We start from the raw sequence: 9,260 nt of genomic DNA, 5'->3' as shown, positions 1-9,260 counted from the left end.
AGAGTAGCTTTGGTTCCTTCAAAGGAGCTCTTGTGCTTGCTCAAAAGCTTGAGAGACTTCATGTGCACAAGTAGTTTGCTAGTAATTTTCTAGATTTCTTCCCTAGAAGCTGTTTGTGAGTCAGGCTCCCCTGTTCATCCCTTATTAGCTGACATTGTTTTACACACCTGACTGTGAACGGAGATGTTGTAACACCCAGTTTCATACACCTTAAGCTAGTTACACTCATGTTCAGTTTCTAATGTGATCTTAGGTTCAGTAAATGTTGCAATTTAAAGCTGTCTAACATTAATATATTTACTGGATGGTTACAGATTCAGTTAACAATTTCTGAAGCAAGATTTAGTAATTAGCACATTAGATTATTGCAACCAGTGAAATGCCCTAAAATAGATCGGCCTTAAATGGCATTGTAGAAAGTCCTTTCAGCTCTAAACCAGAGAGTGAAATGGGAATGGATGGATGCTGAAAAAAACAGTGCCCTTATCTGTTGCTGTGCTCAGAAATTGTAGGTGTTTTGCAAGCTTGCTAGCAAAGCATCATTAACAGCCAGAGTCGTCCTGAAGCTGGGTATGCCTTTTCTCTAGGTTAGGCCTTTCCATCTTCTAAGCGGTGTGGGGATGAGGGGGGGAGAGGGCAATGCTCCAGGAGCCCCCTGTCCCAGGCAAGCCACTGGCTGCATGGATTTTCCCTTTGCTGTGCAGTGCACCAGCCCTCACCCCGGCTGTGCTGTGGGCCACTTACTGCTGCTTTGCGTGGCCCCCGACTGCTGCTCTCTGCATGTGTTCCCCTCTCCCCGTTCAAAAGCTTTCTTCTGGTTAATTTGTAGGTCTGTATCTATTTGGGAGCAGAGAGTGAAACCTGTTTTGCTAGAAAATCCATATTCATAATCAATTTACATATGCCAGTCCTTACTACACTTATATTCCAGTGTCATATGTATATCAAAACGATTTATGAATGTGACCAGTGTAATTAGCCCTACGGTACAGGGAGTGTAGTGAACTCCAAGATCTCTCCAGCTCCTTAAATCTAGAGTAAGTAGCCAGGAAATGCATGATTTTCCTTTCTACTCTGAGGCACCTTGTCTTTGCTCCTCTGTAGGGATCAGTGTCTCCTGTTTCTTCATGCTGACTCTAGTTCTTTGGAGTTTAAATTATAAAAATGGAGATGTCTTTATAACTGATTTTCTATGTGAGGGGAGATTCTTTTTTCTTTTCTGGCAGTGGGAGATGCTGCCAGCAGGTGGCAGCATATGATTTTGAAATGCCTTTGTTTCTGAGCAATAATAGGTAATATTGTGATACTGCTGCTGATCTCATTGGCCAAATTGAACCAAAGTATGAGTCCCCGTGTTTAGTACGTCGCACCAAAGATTCTGTTTCTCCTCTCGTTTAGGTGTGGTGAACTTGGTTGCAGTCGTTCCTGACTTGCACAAGGTTATGTGAACTGCCAAGAGGCACTGAAAAATCTTCCTCTTCAAGGTAGTGAGCAAATTAACACTTGGTGTGATCTGGTGATTTCAATGGAGCAACATAAAAAAAATGAGCCTTGATTCCTTTTGTTTCAATTTTTTGGAAGGAAGCCATCAAAGCAGCTCTTTGAGTGCTTTCCCCCCCAGTTTCCTTCAGCTTCAGGCTTAAGTTTCAGTTTACTTTTACCAGACATTCAGGTAGTAATTTATATTTTAATCTCTAGCGTCTCAAGCTGAGCAGTGTTATCTGAGTGGCTTTGTTTTTTTTATCCCTTTTAAATCCTAGGAGAGAGACTCAGTAGTGACGACTGATGGCGTGCCTTCTCCTTTGAGCACCTGTCCACGCATGTGCTCCCACTGGTTGGGGGGTCCAGATACTTTGAGCTTTGATCAGAGACTTGACACTCACAGTGAAAATTAGTACAAGCATGATGCATCTCAAAAAGGTCCATTCACTGGTAAGTAACTTTTTCCTTCCAGATCTAGAGCAGTAGTTCTCAACTTTTTTAGACTCAAGGTGCTCCTTGGAAAATGCCAGCTCTGAGCTCTCATTGCTTTTTGGCTGTGGAAAAATAATCGAGGTGAAGTGGTGCTCATCCTTCCTTTCTCTTATACTTTCCTCTTAATTATCTCTCAATAAAGCACTTCTACCAAACCAATGCAAATACTTCTCTCTGACATGACTGCATAAGAAAGGTGGGGAGATGCCAGGAGAGGGAAGCAGAGAGACATTGTTAGATGTCCTACCACTTCCAAGAGTTTTTTCTGGAACAAGACAAAGGTCTGGGGGCTTTCCTGCACATTGCACTTTGAACTGCTCAAACGTTGATTGGTGTTGGTGCTAACTCAAGTTTGGAACAGTTGCACCTTAAACACCTTCTCTGACTGTCCCCCATCTGCACAGCTGTGACTTGCCACTGAGGAGCAGGGGTTTACCTGTTAGCCAGGACAGGTGTCTATCCCTGCTCTAGATGGGGGACTGAGATAGATTTGGGTGGGGGGGGGGGGCAGAGAATTAATGGGATGGAGCAGGGGAAGGGTGATGAAATAAAGGAAGTCGGCCACTGAAGGATAAAATAAAAAGAAGTACTAAAAAAAAAAAGTTTTAAAACAAAGAGGAAGTAAATTAAAGAAGGCCTTATGTTTTAATCAATTAGAATTTGGGATTGGGCTGCTGGGGGCCTGGTTGTGCTTCCCCAGGGCGGCTAGGAGGTGGGAGTGGTGAGGGAAGGTGCTTCTGGGGAAGCTACTGTCCCTGTCCTGGGAAGGTAGCTCCAGCTCATGGGGGACATGATTTGGCCCCCTACTTCTGTTTTCTCCTCCTTCTTCCTCCTCCCCGCCCCATCTAGACCCCAGTTAGTTCTGGGCCTGTCCGTGACCTGGTTAGGTGGCATGTGCTCTGCAGGCTGTTTGCATGGGGTTGCATACTTGGGAGGGGGAGTTGGCTTAGTGCCAGACCCCCTGCTCCCCCAAGGCAGTAGAATTAAGGGGAAGGAAAGCTGGGGAGCAGGAGCTGGGGGGTGATGGGGATGCTGGATGAGTGCAACTTGGGTAGCTCATCTGTGGGGAGAGGTCACACATTAATGGAACATGAGCTGGGTAATTTGGATCAGAGATAAACCTGCCCTGGAATGGTATAAATTTAAGCTACCTAAAGTATGCTTAAAACTAGTTTCAGGTGTTAATGTGTGGACAATCCAGGGTTCAAGAGCTCCAGAAGCCACTAAAAATGAATGTGTACCTAAGCCCTAAGAGTCTCAGTTGTCATTACCAAAGTTGACAGGGCATTTTGGCTTTGAGGAAAGGAAGTTGTCCAGAGAGAGCATCATATCTACAGGACTGTACAAGTCCCTTCCCAATCCCTTTTGCCAGAAGGTCAAAGAGGTTTTCAGTTACTAGTGGACACCTGATAGACTAATAAAGGCATCCTAATTCTGCTAGGTAATATAGGAGAGAGCCCTAATATAGGAGAGAGGCAATTATTTGGGCCTGGGGGTAACATGGGGAGTTTTGCTGAGCTGTTGCGGGCCAGGTCAGCAGCCCTCCCCCTGTGCAAGAACTCGCCACAACTCTCTATGCGGGATGGGACCATGGGTGGCTGGGCAGGGAGCAGTATTCTGGAGCGGGATGGGCAGGCAAAGCCAGGATCATGGGGCAGGGTTGCAGGGTGATGACAGTGTGGGGCTCTGGGCAGAGCTGCCATCTGCTGCCTGCATGCCCTGTGACAGGAGAAGGTTCTGCGGGCAGGGGCATGCAGGAAGCAGATCACAGCTCTGCCTCAGCCTGGGCCCTACGCTGTCACTGCCCCAAGATCCTGGTCTCAACCCACCCATGGCCCCATTCAGTCCACCTGCCTGCACAGTTTTTGGCCAATCTCCATGGAGACTCTGGGATCCTGGGGCAGTGACAGTGTGGGGCCGGGGTCAGAGATGGGGCAGAGCTAGCTGCAATGCACTCCCTGCATGTCCCTGTCCACATAACTAGGGCTCTTCCCTAGTCCTGGCCCTGGCCCCAGCCCCATGCTGTTACCACCTTGTGATCCCTGGGGCCTCCATGGAAACCACCGGGAGCTGCATGGGCATGCTGCTCTGCTGGGAGGATGTGATGGGGCTGTGGGCACATGGGGAGCTACGTCCAGGCCTGGGGCTGAGGCAGTGACAGTGTAGGGTTGGGGCAGAGCTGCTATCTACTCCCTGCATGCCCCTGCCCCTGAAACGTGTCCGTCAGGGGTGTGCAGGCAGTGGATTCCGGCTCTGCCCCGGCCCGGTTTTGTGCTTTCATTGTGCCAAGATCCTGAGGTCTCCCTGGGCCCGCCTGACCACTTTGTTCCCAGATGCTGCTCCCCACCAGCCTGTGGCCCCATCCCAGCTGCCTGGCCAAGTGCTCTGCCCGCATGCCTCCTGCCCCTGGCGGTGGGTGCAGGGTGGGTGGGCCAGGGTGCCCGGGCAGCGGGCCTGAGTCTGGTGGCAGCAGTCAGAAGGAGTTGCTATTGTTGGGGCTGCTGAGAAATGGAGTCTGGCTGTCGTGCCGCTCCAGCTCTGCTGTATGCCTGAGCACATGCCACGTGCCAGGCTGCTCCTTGCACCTGGGCTGCATAAAATACCACAGTGGGCCGTGTTTTGCCCACCGCTGCTTTGTGTTCTCTGGATCGGAGCAGGGCTTTCGCCCACGTGGTGCGTGGTAGCTTTGCTACCAAGATGGAATTTTCTAGCTATCAATTTTGGGGCCCCAAACGCTGCAGTTATGTCTGGTTAGTGTCTTGCTGATCTGAGCATGGCATGACTTAAGATCTGTTTCTATACATCTGTGGTGGGGTAAGGAGGAGCCTGGCATGTTCTAACTGCTTGCAGAAGAAGAGAGGAAAGGGAGTCTTTTATTTTTAATTGAAAGATCACCAATTTCCCATTTTGGTCCCGTGGGCCCCTCCCTCCCCCCCAAAAGGTTCAGTCATCCTGTGGCAGTACTCTTGACCACCTTGTCTCTCATTTAGGAAAACCGGTCTCCTGCCGAAAGCTAACACAATCAGCAAAAGAACAGAAGGTGCTAATTGGGGTCTGCTTACAACTGAGCCTCATGTGACCAGATTTCTTCCCTTTGGAAAGGGTTAATGCCATTTACCTGAAACACCTCCCAGGAAAATTCACTGTTATCATTTTGGTTGGAAGCTTAATACGTTGTTTCAGCAGGTTTGACCCAGGACCTCATTTTTGATTTAGAAGAATGAGCTGTTAATGGCAAGAAATTTCAAAAGCAGCAGGCGTGTAGTGGTAGTCACCTATTCAGGTGCTTTCTTGTCTGAATCGGTTGCGCCCCACAGTTCCTTCTTAGATCTATTGTTGTTCTATTTAGGTTTAAATTTTGACCTAGTAGTCCTGCTGTTATCTTCCATTATCTGCTATGACGGACAGCATCAGGCTCTACTTTAGTAGTGTCTCATGGCTCTGCTTTAACTAGAAAGTGTGTATTAATGTAAATTAAGATTAAATGGCATCTTTGTTATTTTGGGCCTATCAAATCTGAGATGTTAGAGGGCTCAGTGACATTTATTTGACTCCCAGTCTATCCCTTCTGTTGAAGAAAACACAACCAATGATAAGGGAAGGGGAAAATCTGAATATGCTACAAGCAACAAAACTATTTTCTAGGGCAGACTGGTGGGCAGGCATGCAAATGAGCTCTACCTTTGGTGAAATGCAAAAAGCAAAGGAGAACTTTCCAAAGGTTTTCCATTGGTATCTGCACTACCTGGCAATGTATAAATGTAACTACTGGTTCTGTAAAGGTTGTTCTATAATTTAGATTTGACCTGACTAGATAATAACAGGCAATTGTCAGGGTTTCCATTCCTGTGTCTGCCAGGAGCTTCTTGTGGCCCTTGTAATTTGACTTCTTGTTGACACGGTTTGCTTATATGTAAAGCATGGATAAAAATACCTACTTTCTAGGGGCATTATGATCAGGCAAGCAAACAAGGATGTAAAGTGTGTAATCAAGCAGCATTGGCAGATAATAACTCGACTAACATGAAATCTACTGCACTCAGAGTTAAAACTATCCATGTGGAGGAAAAATGACTATAGACCTGCATGTCCACCCGCTCAACCCCCCTTATTAATAATATGATGATACTGTTTATAAAAGGAATCCAATTTTATGGTAAGGCTGTGAGAGATGATTGTTGCCAGAAGATGGTGATGCATTCAAACAAAAAAGGGTTTAAACTCTTGTTTTTAGGGATAAATGTGATACTTGTGTATTGGAAGCAGATGGCACTTTCTTGTTCATTCTGCGTAAGTGTTATTTCTAACGCTGTTCTAGTTGCATGTTCCCTAATTAGAATGGCTTCCAAAAATAACATAAAAAATTCATATTTCAAGAATTCATTTTTCCTTGTGCAGTGCTCAAAAAAAGAATGGCAGGATTAGCAGATGCCTAATTAATAACTAAATTGCAACCTTTTAAAATGTGATACTTTTGCTTTGATACGGTAATGTATTAGTCACACTCACTTTGTGTAACCCAGGACTCAACTGGAATGTTAATGCCTCTAACATGTCAACCATCCTCAAGCTGTTAAACATTGTATAGCTATTTTAACTGATCTCTCAGTAGGGCAAAGGCATATATGTATAGTGTCAGCACGGGGAGAGAAATTGTGCTTGTGCTATTCTGACAATATTGCTCCACCTAGTAATTTTCAGTTCACTGACGTTGAGGCAAAAGAGACTGATCTCCTGTATAAAATCTTGTCTGACCTACTCTGTAACACAGGCCATCAAATTCCACCCAGCTACTCCCACATGAAGTGCAAAATTGAACTGGATCAAATTCCTAAACAGCTTTAGAGAGGAGACTTTGATGAATGAACGTAAGCTGGACACCATTCTAGTGATGAAAACTGCAGCACTAACAGTTATCTTTGCAACAGTTTCCTGCCTCAGACTTCACTTCTTAACAGACCTGGGATCTGTAACACTAGTTTAGTGAGGTCAGAATCTGTTCTGCAGACACCCTTCTGAGTTACTTGGCTTTGGAACAAGAACATCTAATTGACACATTAGGAACACAAAATCTGACCAAATGATAGTACACTACAATACAACAGACACATGGTGCGAACTGTACTAGATATACCACATTAAAGACAGAAGATGTCCATCCCCTGATGCAACTGTCTAAGAAGGTTGCTTATAAGGGCCGTGCATCTGAACTACCTCTCTTCTTTTCTTCCTGATGCTACCTGTATGTCACACAATGCTCCTGTGATGTACGTAGGTAAGAATCATCCCTCTCATTTTGCAGAAAGTAAACAGCCTAATAGTTCAGGGACTTACCTAACTTTACATAGCAAGTCACTGGCTGCTCTGTCCCCTGTACCTAATCACTAGACTGCTTCCTCCCTCATTTACCTCTTGCAATGCTAATGTCTTGAAGAGTCTATCCAAGATCAAGGTCCTATTGTACAAGGCACTGTGCATTTGTCTTATATAGGACACATCTGCCCCAGGGCTCTTACGGTCTAAATAAAGAAGACATGCACAAGGTGAGAGAAGAAAGGACCCTGAAGCAAAGGAGGATAAAGTTACTTGGCCAAGGACATGCAAGAAGGCTGATTTCCTGAATATCAAACCTGTCCCTTATTTGAATGCTCTAACGCAACTTCAGTTTGAGAATCATGGCATTAGGAGTTTGGTTGGGGCTTCAGATGCAGGAAGTTGAGAGAGAGACTTTTTCAGGTTCAATCTTTTAGTCCCTAGGAGTCATCTAGGAGATTAAGAATATTAGTGCCATCAGGCTGAATTATTTGAAGGGATCAGCTAAATACAGTGCTCTAAGAAGTTCCACCTAGGTGTAGACCCCATTGCAGACTTGGTTTCAGGCAAAAAAAAAAAAGGTTCCTTCTGTTTTTGCTTGCTGGAAAGGCCTCGTGAGATGCACTCCTTGTTCTTTGGAAGGCCTAGGGGTATTAGTAGTCAACCTATAATATTCAATCAGATTTTGGAACCACGTACATAGTTAAAGGCAGAGCACTTCATTTTAGACAGCTGACAATAGCTAGCAGCCATGATTTTAATTCATTTTTAGAGTGACAAACTTCTTTGAGATCAAGATCAATGGTTCTTTAAAATTAGACAAGTCTGGTGCCTGTTTTAGGCAGACTACCTCAGCACTTCTGGGCTATGGCTGAAATCTGGCTTTCCTACTCAGTTTGGCCATAAGTGATTTAAAATGGGTTGAATGAGGGGCTTTCTTGCTATACAAGCTGGCCAAAAACAAATGTAAATATGTTGGTGTCAAGGTACAAACTATACTAGAATAAAGTATTGTAAGTTCAACCTCCTGTTAAGTCTTGTGATATATTAGACTACCCAGCATTGCAATGTGGATGCTGTTTTCTGGATTTGCTTGTATTCCTTATGCTATAGGGTGACTTTGCTCTTTCATCAGTGTGAGCTCTTCTGGAACAGAATGTGCCAATGTGACCCTCATTGCTCACCTAGAAATGCTGATACTGTATTTAGCAAAGGGTTTATGAAATGTCCTTTAGAGAGATGATCATTTGTGCTTTTCTCTCTGGATCAGGCTTTTGCAGGACTAGACTGTGAACATGGATGTAGCAAAGCAGGCCTGTCATACAAGTTTCAGACCTGACAGCTGTTGGCAGGATTCTGATCATTGCCTTCATAGGGCATTTAAAGAGCTGCAGAATATAAAATAATGAGTGGCTTATTCAGTTGGACCTGGCTGTCTTGTGATGGCATATACTGACAGGATACTCTGCAATGGCCAGGCAGTAAGAAGTTATCAGGACATTTGTAACAGGCCCTGTTAAAAGCCCTGCCAAACGCATCTATCTGCTGGTTTAAGAAGTTGCTAGATGGCTTTTTTTTTAGAAGACATGACAAAAGCTGGTTGTTCTTCTGAGGGCTCATTGTGGAAGGAGGAGTAAAGTCTCTTGTTGCTATCAGAGCAGTTGCAGGGAAAAATTATTGCCGCTGCCCAAAGAACAAAAAATCAAATTTTGTTTCTGGAGATAGCAATGTTAGAATTCTGGAAACGTGAGAGGGACAATATGGCAGAGTACATTTGCTTTGTGAATATGCCTGGGTGAACAGCGTTGCCTTCCAGTGGCTAGAAGGATAATGGACCTATTACTTGCGTAACCTGGGGAACTGTCTGTCAGTTGAGTCATAAAGGATAGTGTGTTTGACGTGGAAGGAGAAGGGTTCCAGTGCCAGCTCATCAAAAGAAGACGCATCATTTATCTAGTTATTATCTAGTTAGC

This window comes from Alligator sinensis, unplaced genomic scaffold (assembly GCF_000455745.1).
Source record: "Alligator sinensis unplaced genomic scaffold, ASM45574v1 scaffold980_1, whole genome shotgun sequence".
Lineage (NCBI taxonomy): Eukaryota > Metazoa > Chordata > Crocodylia > Alligatoridae > Alligator > Alligator sinensis.
Note: the sequence above shows the minus strand (reverse complement) of the source record.